The sequence below is a fragment of the Chelonoidis abingdonii genome, chromosome 2, assembly GCF_003597395.2.
Source record: "Chelonoidis abingdonii isolate Lonesome George chromosome 2, CheloAbing_2.0, whole genome shotgun sequence".
Lineage (NCBI taxonomy): Eukaryota > Metazoa > Chordata > Testudines > Testudinidae > Chelonoidis > Chelonoidis abingdonii.
In genome coordinates, this window is record NC_133770.1 from 85042124 (window position 1) to 85058583 (window position 16460).

General features: G+C 44.8%; 1 protein-coding gene and 1 pseudogene across 3 annotated transcripts in view; one reads left to right on the forward strand and one right to left on the reverse strand.

Annotated features, from left to right (window-relative positions):
* FYCO1 (FYVE and coiled-coil domain autophagy adaptor 1) overlaps positions 1 to 16460 on the forward strand; it is a 161004-nt gene that overhangs the window by 111068 nt on the left and 33476 nt on the right. The window lies entirely within an intron of this gene.
* LOC116838159 (C-C chemokine receptor type 9-like) lies at positions 3826 to 6347 on the reverse strand (annotated as a pseudogene).

Consider the following 16460-nt stretch of genomic DNA (forward strand, 5'->3'; position numbering starts at 1 on the left):
AGATGTGTTGCTCATATCCATTCCACACCCGCCCTCCTTCCCCACTGTCGGAGTAGCCGGCAAGAAGGAACTGAAGGGCGGCTGGGTCAGCAGGGGTATATATCCAGCACCATAGCGGTGCCACTCCAGGGGGCACCCTGCCGGCCCACCAAGTGTTGCTAGGGTAAAAAATCTCCGACAAACATGCGTGCGGCACACACACACCTAACTGGAATGGATATGAGCAACACATCTCGAAGAAAAACAGTTACAAAGGTGAGTAACCGTCTTTTTTTTTGCTGTTTGAGAAGTATGTGCACTGTCTATCATACATCAACATTCCACTGCTTTAGCCAAAGCCTGAACTCACTGTGGTTCTCACAGCTGAGCTAAAAAGGCAGAGCAAGCAGCACTCTGCTCACAAGGTGAGTCCTCGGAGCTGCTGGCTGGAGCTGGAGCTGGAACGCGTGTCAGAGAAGGCCATTTGTCCTGGACATCAAGTCAGTGCGTAAGGTTGCTCATTTACTGTTCAGGGCTAAGGATTAAGAAGGCCGTTTGCAGGGGAAGTAAAACTTTAACTAGAATTTAATTAGCAGAAGACTCTGTGTTCATGGCTCATTTCTGTCTCTGCCTGGAGGTAGGTGAGTCTCCAAAGGGGATCTAAGTAACACCTGTTCTAAATGTTTGTGGGTGTTTAAAAAAAAAACCTAAATGATTGGAGTGTTTTACCAGGGTAATTATACTGTATAGAACAACTTTAATATATAAAGCCTCACAAAGTGCTGCGTCCATTGGTTTTATTCTGTGCCCCAGGGCAGTGAGCATCTCAAACAGACATGAACTGAGGATTTATTTTCCATAACGTGCTTTGCTCTCTCATGTACTAACAGTAATTGGTCTATTCATGTTCTTTTCATGCTGTTTTGCCTTGTGTTGAAGCACCATCCTGCATGGTGCTGAGCACAATCAATGCTCACTGAAGTCTGTGATAGCTGAGGGCACTCAGAATCGCCTAGGAATGCTCCACGCCTTGTAAGGCCAAATTCTCAGTAAGTTAATAAATCCAACATCATTTGGATAAACAGCAGTTTTGTTGCTTCTACTTGCAATTTAGGGCTTTGTCACCAAAGTCTTCTATGCATAAGCCCTGTCTTAGCTCTTTCTTTAGGACTTTTGCTTGCCATTTACTTTAAAGTCTTATCTTTCCTTTTCAAGAGCATATTTCCAAAGCATTCTTGAAACTTGCAGTCTCAAAACTGCCTGTGTATGGCCATTTGCCCACACGTGTGCCAGTCAGGTCATTGTATGTCTAGCTGCCTCCTTTGTGCACAACAATTTCGGCTTTGTATGTGCCGATGGGTGAGTGTGAAAATTGTGCTCAGAATGGAGGCTAGCTGGGAATATGGTCCTGAATCTCAATCCCGTGAGCCTGTTGCACTTGTCCTGGAGCCATGATAACACTGAAAGAGCTGCTTCCGTGAGTGCTTACTGAAACTAAAATGGCCACCAAGGCATGTATAGTCTAGTGTATGTTAGGGAGCAGAAGAGACCAGACAACAAAGCTGTGCACCACTTATGCCCAGACCTTGTCAGCCAGAAAAGTGGTCTTGTGTTATTGGCACAGAAAACTGAGACAGGGGACCTTGACCTGGGTTATTTCTCAGTCTGCTGCAATCTTCTTGTGCAATTGTAATACTGAAAGGCTAAATTCATTCATGCCTGTGAGGTGCTTTTGACACCACTGAGCAGCAGATGCTACAGATGCACAGGACATTATAATTGCAGAATGTGTTTGACAAGCCCATCTCCAGTGACCAGAGTGGGAAAGTCTCTCTAAACTGTTCATGCACCTTAGGTTCCACTCCTTCCCTCTCTCTGCCTTACAGACCCCACGCTGGATGCACTTTCTGAACCAGTTTATTATGCTCAGTTTATAACCCGTGGTTCATTCAGGCATCCATTTGTTTGTTACGTCCAACTTTACCAGAGGGTAAAAGGCAAATGTCATATTGCTAGAAAATTACAAATATGACCCTCTAAAAATTGTGCTGTATGATGCAATGTTTATTTATGTGTGTATATATAGTGCAAGTGCCTAACATCAAAGCATTACGGTACAAACCATGCACATAACTTCACCCTAAAATCAAAGTCCTAAAAAAAAAAAAAAGAATCTAAATCAACCCAGTTCCACAAGGCCCATGTTTGCAATAAAAAGACCACCAAGAAACCATCATATGTTCATTATTCTGGCAATATACCAGCTTTGGAGTGAGACAAAATTAAATCTGTGTTCACTGAGGCTACACTTACAAATCAGAGACTGAATAAAAAAGCAATGGGGGAGCCAAATTCAGGGCTCATTTACACTGTGTAAATCTGGAGTAGCTCTAGTGAAGTGGCCAGAGTTACTCTGAATTTAAAATGATGTCAGTGAGTGCAGAAATAGACCCTAGATGATTCTGAGGCTGACCCTGAGAAATGTTGCAATTCTCACTAAAAACAGCTTTCACTTCAGGTTGCCAGGTGTCCGGTTTTTGTCCAGAATGCCCAGTCAAAAAGGGACCCTGGCAGCTCCAGTCAGCACTGCTGATCGGGGCGTTATATGTCCGGTCAGTGGTGCACCGGGCCTCAGGCAGGTTCCCTGCCTGCTGTGGCTCCCGTGCCTGGAAACAGCAGCTTGTCCCCCGTGCGGCTCCTAGGTGTAGTGGCAGCCAGAGGGCTCTGCGCAGTGCCCCTGCCCCAAGCACCGGCTCCACAGCTCCCATTGGCTGGGAACCACAGCCAATGGGAGCTGCAGGGATGATGCCTGCAGATAGGGCCATGCACAGAGCTGCCTAGCCACACATCCACATAGGAGCCGGAGTGGGGACATGTTGCCGCTTCTTGGAGTCACTTAAAGTAAACCTGCACCACTGACCCCCTCCCTTGCCCCTGCCCCAGCCCTGATCCCCCTCTCATCCTTCAAACCTAAACCCAAAACGCCTCACCCCCCAGTCCCACCCTAGAGTCTGTACTCCCAGACAGAGCCCCCACAATCACCCCTGAGCCAACCCGGTGAAAATGAGTGAGTGAGGATGGGGAGAGCAAGCGACAGAGGGAGGGAGCATGGAATGAGCGAGGGGAAGGGCCTCGGAGAAAGGGCGGGGCAGGGCAAGGTTGTTCGGTTTTGCATGAGTTGAAAGCTGGCAACCCTACTTTTACCTGTTACAGAAAAGGGACTCTGAAAAGCAGCCAGTGACATGACCGTAACAATCGTAGCATTTTTCATTTATGAAGCATTATACAAACATCAACCAATTAAGGCGTCATCCTGACAGGTACTGAGCACCTGCAACTCCCATTGAAAACAATACTGGCCTAACTCCTCCCCTGGCTTCAGTCAGTCGGCATGGATGGGAATGGGGCATAGGGTGAAGCAGCCACCATGTCTTACCTATTTCCATGACTACAGTAACTGAGCTCCATGACCACATCTCATCATTCCCTTAAATCACTTGCTGGTTCAGATTGTTCATTGCCACAGCTGGGTTGGATATTTACAGTTGTAAAAGATTTTTTTTAAAAATCTGCTCCTTCATCAGTTCTAGTTCCAGTCAGCGTTATACTATTTCTCAGGCTCTTTTCAATGATGTCATTGCCTTCCACCCAGAAGTGTAGAGCTTGATCTTTGAAGGTCATCAGCGCTCCAGTGGGAGGCATTGAGCACCCTCAACTCCTGCTGACTTCAGCAGAAGTTGAGACTGCTTAATACTTTGAAAGATCATTGGTTCAAGCCCCTCATGAAGATGCTAATTCACTTTGTTGAGCAGGATCTTTCTTTTTCTTTCATAGGGTAAGAATCACTTACAGAGCACTGCATTCTGTACTCCTTGCTCCGCCCAGACTCCCATTAACTTTGAAAGGAGCTTGACAGAAGTTGGGTGTGAGTGAGGAATTTTGGTGCATACTCAAAGTGAGAGAGCTCCTGATTTTTATTGGCCCCAGCAATCCAGACCATTTTGAGCTCCCTTCTTGGCTATCATATACGGAAGAGCTCTGTTCTCGGATCTTACCAGTGCGGTGAATTGCATCCTCCAGAGTTTTAAAGAAGGCTTTACGGAATCCTTCCCCAACAAATACATAAAAGAAGGGATTCAGGCAGCTGTGAAGGAAGGCGATGCTCTGAGTTATCTGGAATCCAAGGTCAATGTTGTCAGAGGTTTTGCAGTCATATATAACCCTGGTGTAAGTGTCGATGATTTTGACCAGCAAAATGCCGTTGTAGGGCAACTGGGAGAGGAGGAAAGCTATGATAATAACGATGATGATCTTTAATGATTCGTGCTTTTGGGATCTTTTGACTTGAAGGAGGGTATGAATTATAAAAGCATAACAAGTAACCATGACGAAGAGAGGAAGGAGGAATCCTATTGTGATTTTCAAAGCTAGGACAGTAACTTTGGTGGTTCAGATCACTGTGGTAGGGTATACCATCATGCAGGTAGTTGTATCATTAACTTGCTTAGATTCACTGTATACTATTTCTGGGATGCATAAGACTATTACAATCAGCAAAACGCCAAAGCAAACTAGTTTATTGTGCAGAAGCCTTTTTTGCTTAGAGTTCTTAGCTTTCATGGCCTGGACAATTGTAATGTACCTGTCAAAACTAATGCATGTTAGAAATAACATACAGCTGTAGAAGTTGATCTTGTACATGCTATTGTCAATTTTACACATGACATTCTTAAAAGTCCAGCCATATGAAGCTACTTTTGCCCACAAAGGGAGAGTGTAAACGTGTAGCAGATCAGCAATGGCCAGGTGCAGCAGGTATCTGTTGGTGATGCGCTTCCTATATCTGTATTTGTAGTAGACGAGGATGATGAAGGCATTACCCACTATGCCAATGAAGAATACAATCCAGAAAAATGTTGGCAGGAAAATTTGAGCAAACTGTTGGGTGTGACTTTTTTCACAAATGATGTCTGTGTGGTTAAATGGGTTGTTGTATGGAGGCTACACAGAACTAGAACCCGTATAATAATCCAGGTTAGCCAAGTAGTTCTGGGCGTCCTGCAGGGAAACCTCAGGTTAGTTTTTTGCTGGCAAAATCATTAAATAAGAAACAGTGAAGGTGGAATGTTTAATTATTTTTGCAATAACCTGGGCAAATTTTCTACCACCAGAAACTGGAAATTTCATACCGTTCTTTGGCTGTCGATCAAAATAATGCCTAATAACCCCAATACATTTGAGTCCAGATAGTGCAGCGGTACAATCTGTGCTCTTGCTGTGTGAATTTAGGCGAATCAATGAAGTTCTCTGCTTCTCATTCTCTAGGTGAGAACCGCAGCGGGAGGAAGTTAACATAGCTGCCCATTTACATCAGCTGAGGATCTGGCTCCCCAGCTATAAGCTACAGACAATTATACGTAGCTCACAGAGGTATTTCACTGTGAAGTGCTTCAAGATCCTCAGTTGGAAGATCCGATATGAGTGCAAAGTACAGTTATACTCTCAGCTCAGCAGGCAAATTCATGTGCAGCATCTTTTGGCTGAACCATACTGCAAGTTTGCATGGGTCGAGTTGTTTGATATGGCAGGAGCAACCATGACGGAACAAATGTTCATTGCTAGCTTGGACAGGACAACACCATTCTAGAATATGTTCAGGGGCATGTGTTCTAGCGCCTTAGGGAATGATGTCGTAGCCTTGGTCACAAACTGAAAGGGGGGAAGAGAGAGAGATTATTCAGCAATAGTAAATTTAGACTCACCATGCTCATAAATCTTCAGTCAGATCTTTATTCCGTCTTGAAAACAACACTATGAATTTGAGAGGGAATAAGGTGGGTAAGTGACATATAAAATACTGGCCGTCAGATAGGACTGAGATGAGTGTAAACCCCAGGAATATTCACAGGAAGCCTCCTCAAATGAGCCTGGGGGCCAGATTCTACTCTCCTTCCTCACATAAATTGTCCCTTCGAAATCCAGGGGACTGTGTGGGTGAGTAAGCTGAGCTGGATTTTACCCTGCAATTTTCAGTTACATTTGCAGCTTTGTTTTTGTAATGCAAATTTTCCAAAAACAAACCTCTCTAAATATGCTAAGGCATTTACATTTGCATTTAACAGCATACTGGCTGCAGCTTTTCAAGTGCTCTGGGCAGGTTAAACATTTTTAATCGCTAGGATTACTTCTGTTTCATTTTTAAGAAGCTGTAGAGTCCCTGGGTTCACACTTTTTTAAGAAAAGTGTTAAATGAAACTAACCTAACTTTCCAAAAGCTCCTGAGAGTGAAAAAAAATTCTCTCAATTTATGTGTCACAAGGAAATCCACCTGTCTTCCTTAACAACCTCTAGCTTAAAAATACCTCCATTTTCTGCAATGACTCATTATCTAATCTTTTTCGTTCCCTCTGGGAAATGTCTTTTTCTATAGGTCATGATCTCTACTTGGGATTATTTCAGTTTTAGTCATTGATGGCCAGGAACCACGTAAAACGTAGGGGTGAACAAGAATGGGCCCAAGGAAACCTGTGATTTGCACCAATTGACAATCCTACATTCAAGCAGGGATAAACTAAGCTAGTACAAATCATGGCTTTCCTTGTCTACAGTTGAGGTTTGCACCAGTGCGGCTGTACAGCAATGAGGGAATCCCAGACACTGAGAAGACCTAGAGTTTTCCCTTTTAATACTATTAGCCAGCTCAGACAGTGACCACACACTCACTGGATCTCAGTGGAAATCACTCAGGACGTTCAGAGTGTCACTTGTTCCCGCATCTTTGAAAATAGTTCACACTACAAACAGGTTTCATTGTGTCGACGGAGCTGACACGTAAAACCAATGCCCACAACAGTGAAGCAACATTAAATAGTGCTTGTTCCAAGAAGCCATGACACATGAAAATAAAGAAAAAAACTGACTCATAAAATCCCTCCTGATATTATTACTGGTCGGTGGTAATCCATCATCCAATCTCTCACAGTATTATCACTAGCTATGCTATTAATTTTTATTGAGACAACAATCTCATGCCTCTTGTGTGTGTGTGTGTGTGTGCACATATATATATAAAACATTACCATTATCCTTAGGTCTAAAATCTTTTATGCTTGCCCTCAGCCCAAAAGAGAAGGTTTGAAGAAAATCTACTCGGCCTTTTTGTCAGTAGACAAGGGTCAAAAAACCAATGCTTCTTTCATGCATTATTGGGATACTTTTTTTTCACCCAACTCAAAATAATTTTGTTCTAAAAGTACTAAGTTTGGAACTGAGCTGGCCACCTTTTGTGATCTTGGGGGGCTACTTATGTGAATATTTGTAACTTCCGAATAAGGTTTGCAAAATGGAGTCTTTCCACTTATATAACTACAGGATAGGAGCTTTGACAAGATAAGGTGAAAAAATAGATGGTAAATTAACAAAATTTAAAGTAATGAAAAATATATGCTCTAGTAATTTGAATCATATAAAGCAACAGAGACATGCAGAATCAGGTAGCTCCCTGGAGTTCTATGCATTGGAATACCTTCAGTAGATTCACTTTTATGATTATATGTATGCTGTGGTGCATTTAGCTGAATTAGTGACCACATGCTTAGTTGAGCTCACATCCGTAGATTCAGATTTTCTCTTTTTAAAAAAACAAAGAAGGAAATTAAATGCCTAAAACTATATTAATGTCACAATGCAGATGGGAATTTTACAGTAGTAAAAGGAGGCAGATAGAAAGTCCTTATCCCTACAGAAATCATAAATTAGTCATACTACACCGAATGGCTAAGGCATAAATGGTAACACCAGAGAGTGTCATGTAAAAATAGTACCTGTGAATGGGATGCTATTTTACAGTTCTGAGATGAATCATTGTAAATTCAGATAATTCCACTGGAGCCAATGGACTTATCTGGCTTTATGCTGGTGTAACTGAGGAGCAAAAAAAATCCTGCCTTAGGTGTATGTAACATGCCACAGGTTTGCTATCATGTGCGGGGGAGTTATTGTTGTTTCAAGAAGCTTAATTTCAAATGTTCAGAGATATTTTAGATGTTGAAGATAGTGACTCATTTTTCTATAGCAAACCCTGAGACTAAGAGGTGACGCAGCAGAATGGCCGTTAAGTCAATCAGAGCCAACTACTTCATCAGAATCATTTTGATCCACTTTTGGATGCTTGTCTGCAATTCTGCAGTTTGAAAGAAAATACAGCAGTGTGAATCCTGTCAATTAAACAACTAGAAGTGTGATGTGACCCTTTCCAATTACTATCTATCATTACCCAACACAAAATTTAACAATGTGCCCCCTTTCTGCTGCATTTTGTTTGTTCAAAAGCTTCTAAGCAAGTGGGAATCTCCCAAGAGAGCTGTAACTGACAAAATTATTTTTGGAGGGCCAGGTTCTAATCCTAATCACACTGGTGGTGATTCGCAGTAATCCCACTGAAACTGATGTGCACAAGGTATAATTGTGAGAAAAATGTGACCATCCCAGTGGAGTCATTTAGCTAGTCATTGCCTTGTTTGCTCTTAGTGTCAATTCCAAAATGTCACTGTAAATCCTTTTGGGATGCACAGGGGTAGCTTGGCTGGGCTGACTGCAGCACCCTGGGCACCCCAGCAACTACTTTTAACAGTAAATATTTTAAAGGAAACAGTAAAAAGTCATTACAAAAGGATGAGTTAAAACTTGAATGTACTGATCGCCAAGAGAGGTGGTGTGTCACAGAGACTCATCTCCATTGCAGCAGCATGTGGAAAATAAACAGAAAAATCTTAACTCTGATGCCAGGGAGAGGATGGGAGAAAACTGGGCACTCACCAGTGGCTGTAGCTCCTTATTGAGTCAGTCTGACAGTCACTGCGCTGGTGGCCCAGGTGAACGTGTGCTCCTAGGACTTCAGCAACTCCTGGAAAGTGTTTGTTATTCAGTGCGGGTCTAGGAGTGGATTTAACTCCAGGACTCTGGGTTGGGTGAATCTGCAGCTGAATTTTTTTTTTCTGTGGCTTGAGTCGGTTGCAGCCTCATAAATGAGACAAAGCAACCCCTCTCCTCACCTGGAGTTCCAGTAAGCCACACCCTAATGTTTACTTCATGCTGCACAAAGGATGTTCTTAGTCTTTCCCCTCCCCCCTCTTTGGGGTAAGTAGTTGGATCCTTGATGCCTGAATGTTTTTCTGCCTGTTAGCATCTGTCTGCTCATACAGCAGCCATGCAGCTAATGCAGGGCAAACCAGAAATGCCCAGTGCCATGGCTGCCCCCTCCACGGGCACTGGTGAGAACAACTGAGCCCGAGGGAAGGGTGAGAACAAATGAGTTGCAGCCATAGTCCTGACCTCTCTACACTGACCAGTTCATCTGGCTTGGAGCACCTGGGAGCATATCCTGCTCCCGCTGTGGGAAGCCCTGTTTTGTCCTTCCATAGGGGCTCTTCTGTACAGCATGAAGGCCAGTCAGGAAGGCTAGTCCAAGCTGTTGTAATGTCTGCTTTCTTCCAGCCCACTTGACATGTGTGCTAGAGGCTGCCAAATTCTGGTGGACGGGTAGCAATGTGATTTGCTGAGAGGAGGAGTGGAGTGCAGACCCAACTCTAGCCCCTTACTGGGGCTCGGCTCGGGCATTTCCTCACCCGGAGCTGGGCTGGTCTTTGGCTGCAACGTGCCTCAGTACCAGCATAGCCCCAATGCCCGACTATGAATCTTTTCATCGGCAGAGAGGTGGGGCTAGGCAGGTCGACTTGCATCGGTTCAGTGTCTGGCAGGACAACTGGGGCCCCAGGAGACAGTAGAATTCTGCCCTGTGGGTGTCATTTTTCTTGGGCTTGCTTCGTTAGCCAATCATCAGTCTTAATGCACGGACCAATTAAACCTCTCAGACTATCTGGAGGTTCCACCTGGGCTAATTCATCTTTGATGGAGTTGTTGAGGCCCTGCCTGAAGTGGTGTTCCTGGACAGCCTCATTCCAGTGGGGATCTGCAGCCAGACACATTTGGCAACAGACCTGGGCTCCTGACAGAGGGCCTGCAGAGCAGCTTCTGCAGTACATTCTCAATTTGGGCTATCAAAGACACCTGCCATTGCCTATACAAAGTAGTCCAAGTGTTCAAAGTGAGGGCTGGACCCCTCCCGGAGTGGGGATGCCCACATCAGGGCCTCTGTGGTGAGCAGATTAGTACCAATCCTACTCAGCACTGATCCGTGGGGTACAAATGTGGCTGTAACATGAACTGGAGATGACATTGGTTAAGGTACCTCTGAAACTTGGCATCATAGCTGTTGAACTTGATGGGTAGAAGCAGCTTGGTCATTTAGAAAGTGGATGTGAGAATGGCAGGGAAGGAAGACAGTGCCTGGTATTGTACTGAGCCTGGAGAGCTGCATTCTGCTCTCTGAATTCTGCAACCTGAGTCTGCAGTTCCCCAACAATGTCCAGAAAGGCGGATTGGACTCCTGCTGTTGCCCTTCTGTAGGGGAGCTCCACGCTAGGGGGCAAAGGCCCCTCCTACCATCTACTGGGCTGCTCAAACTGTTACACATCGAGGTTTAGTGTTGCAAGCTAGTGGTCAGAACAGGAATCTAGCCTAGTGATCAGAGCAGAATCTGAGAGCAGATAAAGAGATGTGTTCAGGGGACAAGCCAATGGTCAGAGACAGGAGTTGGGAGCCAGAACAGAATCAAAGGGCAGAGCAAGTGTTGTAGTCAAGAGACTATCCAGTGCTTGGAGTCAGGAAACAGGAGTTCTGAGGGAGTCAGGGACTAGGGCAGGAGCAGGAACAGGCACTGGTTAGAACAAGGGCTGGTACAAGAAGCAGGTCTGGCACAGCTGCAGGCATGGAACGCATTGAGCAGACACTGTGCTGCTGTTGCTATCAGACTTTATAATAGGGATCTTTTGGCTCTTCTTTCCAATCAGGGAGCATAGGCACTCAGTGAGGGTTCATTGGGTCCAACCAAGCTCATTGTGTTGCTAGGCGACTGTGCAAGGAGCCACCTAAGTTCCTGACAGTGTTGCCCCTCTAGTGTTTAATCCATCGTGAAGATAAAAGCCTACTACCGCTTCCCGCTAATGGAGTTCCTTCTTTAAAGTGGTGGGTATCTGTGCACTGGTGAAGGTGACACATTCATACCCGTTGATGACCTGTGGTGAAGTTTGTTGCACTTAGCTTCTTTCTCTGCACTGCTGCGAGTCTTAGCCCCTCATCCTCCTTATCGTAAAGTACTATAGAATTTCATAGAAAATGAACTTTTCTGTAGCTGTTTGGAACTGGCCTATAGAGTGTTTGAGAGAGTGAAATCCTTGCTATACAGTTCTGCAGGATGGTTCAGAAAACCATAAAGAGAGATGATGCTCTATTACATTTTTTAAGTTTTTGAAGAAATTTCTATAATACCCTGTTAGTTTCTTACATATTAAAATCGACAGGACTTTCCCATAAAAATGGCAGCATAATTTGCCTAGTTGGCACATTACTGTTGGCTCCTGTAACACCTCTGCTGGAGGCAATGGAGTACATAGGCAAAGTAAATACAGCTTAGAGTAGCATTAAGTTACATGGAACTCTCCGTGTGTGTTCTATGACTTTCAGTGGGGAACATGGTGCAGACAGGCTGCTTTCAGGCTCCTTTTCCTCTGCCTCTCTACAGCCTCCAACCCAGTTTCACAGGTTACTTTGGTATGTGAAATTGATGCAGAGGCTATTCTTCCCTTACTGCACCACTTTTTGCACAAACTATCAGGTGTTCCACTCCACTCGCTGTAGCATGTAATGGAGAGAAGCATATGGGGATGGGAGGGTTGAGTCTATGATAATTTGATGTTCCAAATATTCCTGTTCCTGGTTCATTCACAATTTCCAAGGTTCAGAAGATTTGCTGTTTTATCCTGAAGATATTTCTTGTAAAAGTATTCTGTCATGGACCAGCATTTTGAGTGATATTGTCAGAATAATGACACATTTATAGAACACCTTGCAGTCTAGATCCAGTATCAATTTCGCTTCCCTCTATCAGGATAGGAGCGCAGCTTTGAAATCTGCCTGCAGCTCCACAGGAAACACATGCACAAAGGCTGCTGAGGAGATTTACTGAATCCGTGTATTCCCCAACTACCCTAGTCTCACATACTCTCTGGACAGTGGCAACCACTTTTGAGGCTGTGCTGGCCCCGTGAAGTGGGGAGGTTGTTGTCACCACAATCATCTCCCTCCCCTTCCCCAACCCCCACCAGAGCAGACTTTCTATCTCAGTGTCTTTAGTCATAGTGACAAGTTGACTTCCTGCTTGCGCAGGTTTTTATCCTACATCTTCAAAACACAGTAAAAACGTTCACTAAGAAACTGGACATTAGAATGTTTTCATAACCATGTGCGTAGTAGGGAGAGGAGAGCTGTGGTGCAGGAACATCAAGATGAGTGAAGCTGGTATCAGTATAGACTTACCTTACTGCTGGCAAATGCGGTGTCTTCCACTAAATAGCTAAATATCTTGCAGTCCTTGTCCACTTTGTTGTTGTGTTCAACCTTGTCTAGGGGTTTTCCTGTCACCCAACTGTAACTTGACTGATTTTGAAGGATTCATCTCTTGGTTCACATTACCATCATTCAGAGAGGAATCTGACTTGTACAACACAGTTCAGTATTTTACTCTCACTGTGAATGTCCTCACTCTTACTCAGGGGAAACAGATCTTGGAAGTAAGGCATTGGATTTGGGACAAGGTTTGAGCTTGATTCCTGGAAGTGTCCAGACTTCCTGGCTAGTCACTTCAGTGTCTCTGTGCCTCAGTTTCCCATCTGTAACAATAGAGGTAGCAATGATTCCTTTCTCCTACCCTTTGCCTATCTTCTCTATTTGCACTGCAGGCTCTTTGGGGTAGGAACTGTCCCTTACTGTATGTATGTTACATGACTTAACACATGCGCGCTGTAGCCTTGGTCTGGGCCTCTGGGTGGTGCTGTATTGCAAATGTAAAGATGATCAAGTTTGTCCCTCAGTAACTGAAAAGAATCTACTGTGGAGACAAGTGTGCGAAGGGTACTATGGTGATTACTTGTCTGTGTTTGCTGTTTCAAAGAATATTTAATAAGTTTTCTTCCTTTTGCCATAGAAACAGCACGTGTAATCCGTTGACTTCGATGACTCAGAAGAATTGCAAGTGTCCAAGACGCTGAAGTCAGGAGAACTGATTAAGCAGAATAGTTTAATTACTGCCTGGTTTAAAGAATGAACCTCAAATTTGCATCTTGGATACGTGAGCACAACTCTCATTGACTCTAGTGGAGAATAATGGGATATACCTAGGTTCCATGGTGGAGTGAGAGGTGATAAGGATCAGGCTTAATTCACGCAGAGCTGTCCAGAGCAGTGCTCGTAAACATTTTCAAACCTGTGGGGAGCCCCAGTCTTCTCAGGGGACAAGACGCCAAGCCCGGTGTCATGGTATATTCCCAAATCTGGACCTTAGCGTCCCAAAGATTGGTCCAGCATGAAAGCATCTAAGCTTAATTACCAACTTTAGATCTGATAGGCTGCACCAACCAGGAATTTCAGTGCCTGGTACACTTGGGTTCCCCAAACTTCCCTGTGGACCCCAGACTCAGATGCCCTGAGTCTCCTAACAAAGGGAATAAACCATTCCCCCACCTCTCTCCCACCCAGAATTTCCTCTGGGCTAACCTGAGAGTTACTGATGCAACCTCTTTACATCACAATACCAAGAAGCATGTCTCTTCTCTTCCACAAAGAGACAAACACAAAGACAAGGAAACAGAAAGATTCTATCTTCTCTCCCCTTGCTTCTTCCAGCCCTGGGACACTAGGAGAGTTAAACACAGAGAGCAGTTTTCCTCTCCCCCCTGTCTTCCTTTCTCCACCAGTTTCCTGGTGGGTCAACTAGAAAAAAAAATCAACAGGTCTTAAAAGCAAAATTTTAATAAAAAAAGAAGAAGAATAGAATAACAGTTCTCTGTAATCTAGATGGTAAAATACAGGGTTTTCAACTTATAGAAAATGAATAAACAATAGAAAGAGATAAACAGCCTTCCCAAAACAATACAATTTAAAGTACTTATAGCCAAAATACACATAAAGACTCCACCAGCCAGATACACAAATGCAAATACAGCAAAACAATTTAAAACACTATACTTTTGCTACCTTTCTACTTACAACTGGGAAACAGAAGATTAGAAGGACTGGAAATAGATCCTCTCATAGCTGAGAGAGCACAGAACAGACAAAGACCCAAGACCAGAAACACCACAATTCCCTCCCTTAACGTTGAAAATCTGTTTCCTGATTGGTCCTCTGGTCAGGTGTTTGGTTCCCTTTGTTAACCCTTTACAGGTGAAAGAAACATTACCTTAGCTATCTATTTATGACACCCCGGCACGCCCCACAGGGCAGAAGCTCCGAAACCTGGTGCCATTTGTGGGGCTATAGCCCTGAGCCCCTGCATCCCCTACCATGGGGCTTAAACCCCAAGTCCAGGCACCCCATCTATCACAATGCTAAACCCTGAGATCCCCCTCTATACAGCTGAAGCCTGGAGCCCTGCTGCCCCGCAGGGCAGAAGCCCCTAGTCCCACCACCCCACCGCAGGGCGGAAGCCCGAAGATCCCCACCTCCCCCAGCCCAATGGCTGAAGTCCAGAGCCCTAAGGGCACCCCACCCCTCATGGACTCAAGTTTTTATAACACATTAGAGGGGAGACCATGGGAGGCTCGGGAAATAATCTATGAGAATTTAAGCCATGATAAGGAGAGAATCACCTTGCCCTCCTGCTTGCCCATCCGTTTGGGGGGAAACCTTCCATCCCACTGTTGCTAGAATTCAGGGGGGCTCTGACCCTGTGAACAGAAATTCTGGAGAGACTCCTTTAGTGCTTCAGTACCTGGAGGAAGACATTGCAATAGAGGCAGGGGGCAAGGCTCAGTTAATCACCGGTGTTTGGTTAGCCATTGGGGGAGGGGGTTATTTCTCATAAGCCACCTCTACCCAAAATGAATCTGTCATAGCTACTGCCAGCCATGGCTTCTGTCTTGATGAATACGGATATACCACAATAGGAGTAAATCTTCAAAAGAGCCTCAACCCAGCCTGCACTTGTGTGCCCACAACCCCCTGCACACACACGACTTGAATGCTAACATTTACACACAATGGCAATGGAGTGTGTCACTTGCACAGGAGCTAATAGAATTGATATGCACAAAACCCATCATTCTTATCCCCACCCGCAGATGCCCCCTTCTTGAAAATTTGGCTCAGCTGTGAGAAAGGTTTATACTTTGACTACAAGACGGTGATTTGGTCTGTCCTGGAATTTTGTTGTGGTCTTTCTGAGAGCTCAAGCAATGGCAGCTGTAACAAAATAAACACTCAAACAATAGATTGAGGGGTGGGGGAAAGAAATGTCATTAGCTACTTAAACACTGTCAGACGACCCTTAATTTTAGTAGTTGTTTCACTTTAGGTAAAAACTAACATTATGAATAAAGCTAAACATTTCTCCTTGGCCTGGGTACAGTAGTTATCATTAAAATTCAGCATTTCCCATTTGTTACCAAACAGTAACCTCTGAGATACCACAGTCATCCCTATACTTAGAGTAGGAAATAACTATGGGAATGGTGTGATATCTGCTGCAAATGTTGATTTTTGATGGCAAACAATGAATCTATTACAGTGTATCAGTATAGCACAGATCATGGTTAGCTCTTTGCTCAGATGATTTCTCTTGATTCTAAACAATGATCTATCAGACCAAATCCAGTGGAGACACTGTGCCAAGACAATGAGCTGAGGATCTAATTACGGTATATAGATGTGAAATATATCACTGTAGTGAGGCAGTCTGACAAAGTGTTAAAGTGTGAAAAAATACACCCCTGACCAACGTAAGTTTCACTGGCAAAAGCACCGGTATGTACAAGCGCTATGTTGACAGGAGAGACTCTCCTGCCAACATAGCTACCACCACTCGTTGGGGGTGGTTTAATTATGCCAGTAGGACAGCTCTCTCCTGCCAGCATAGATCGGCTACACGAGACCTTACAGCAGCACAGCTGTAGCGGTACAACTGTGCCAATGTAAGGTCCGTAGTGTAGAGATAGCCTTAGGCTCTCAACATTGGCACGTATGTAGTTTGCTTATTCACTGACAATGTGAGTTTCTGGGTTAATTACCGAGGGGCGGCTCCAGGCCCCAGCATGCCAAGCGCATGCTTGGGGTGGTATGCCGCGGGGAGCACTCTACTGGCTGCCGGAGGGAGGCAGGCAGGCAGGCAGCCTTTGGCTGTTTGCCTGCTGAGGGTCCGCTGGTCCCGCGGCTTTGGTGGAGCCGCGGGACTAGCGGACCCTCCGCAGGCACACCTGTGAGAGGACCACCGGAGCCGTGGGACCGGCAGAGCACCCCCCGCGGCATGTCGCTGTGCATGGGGCAGCGAAATGTGTAGAGCCGCCCCTCTAATTACCCCCAAAATCCCC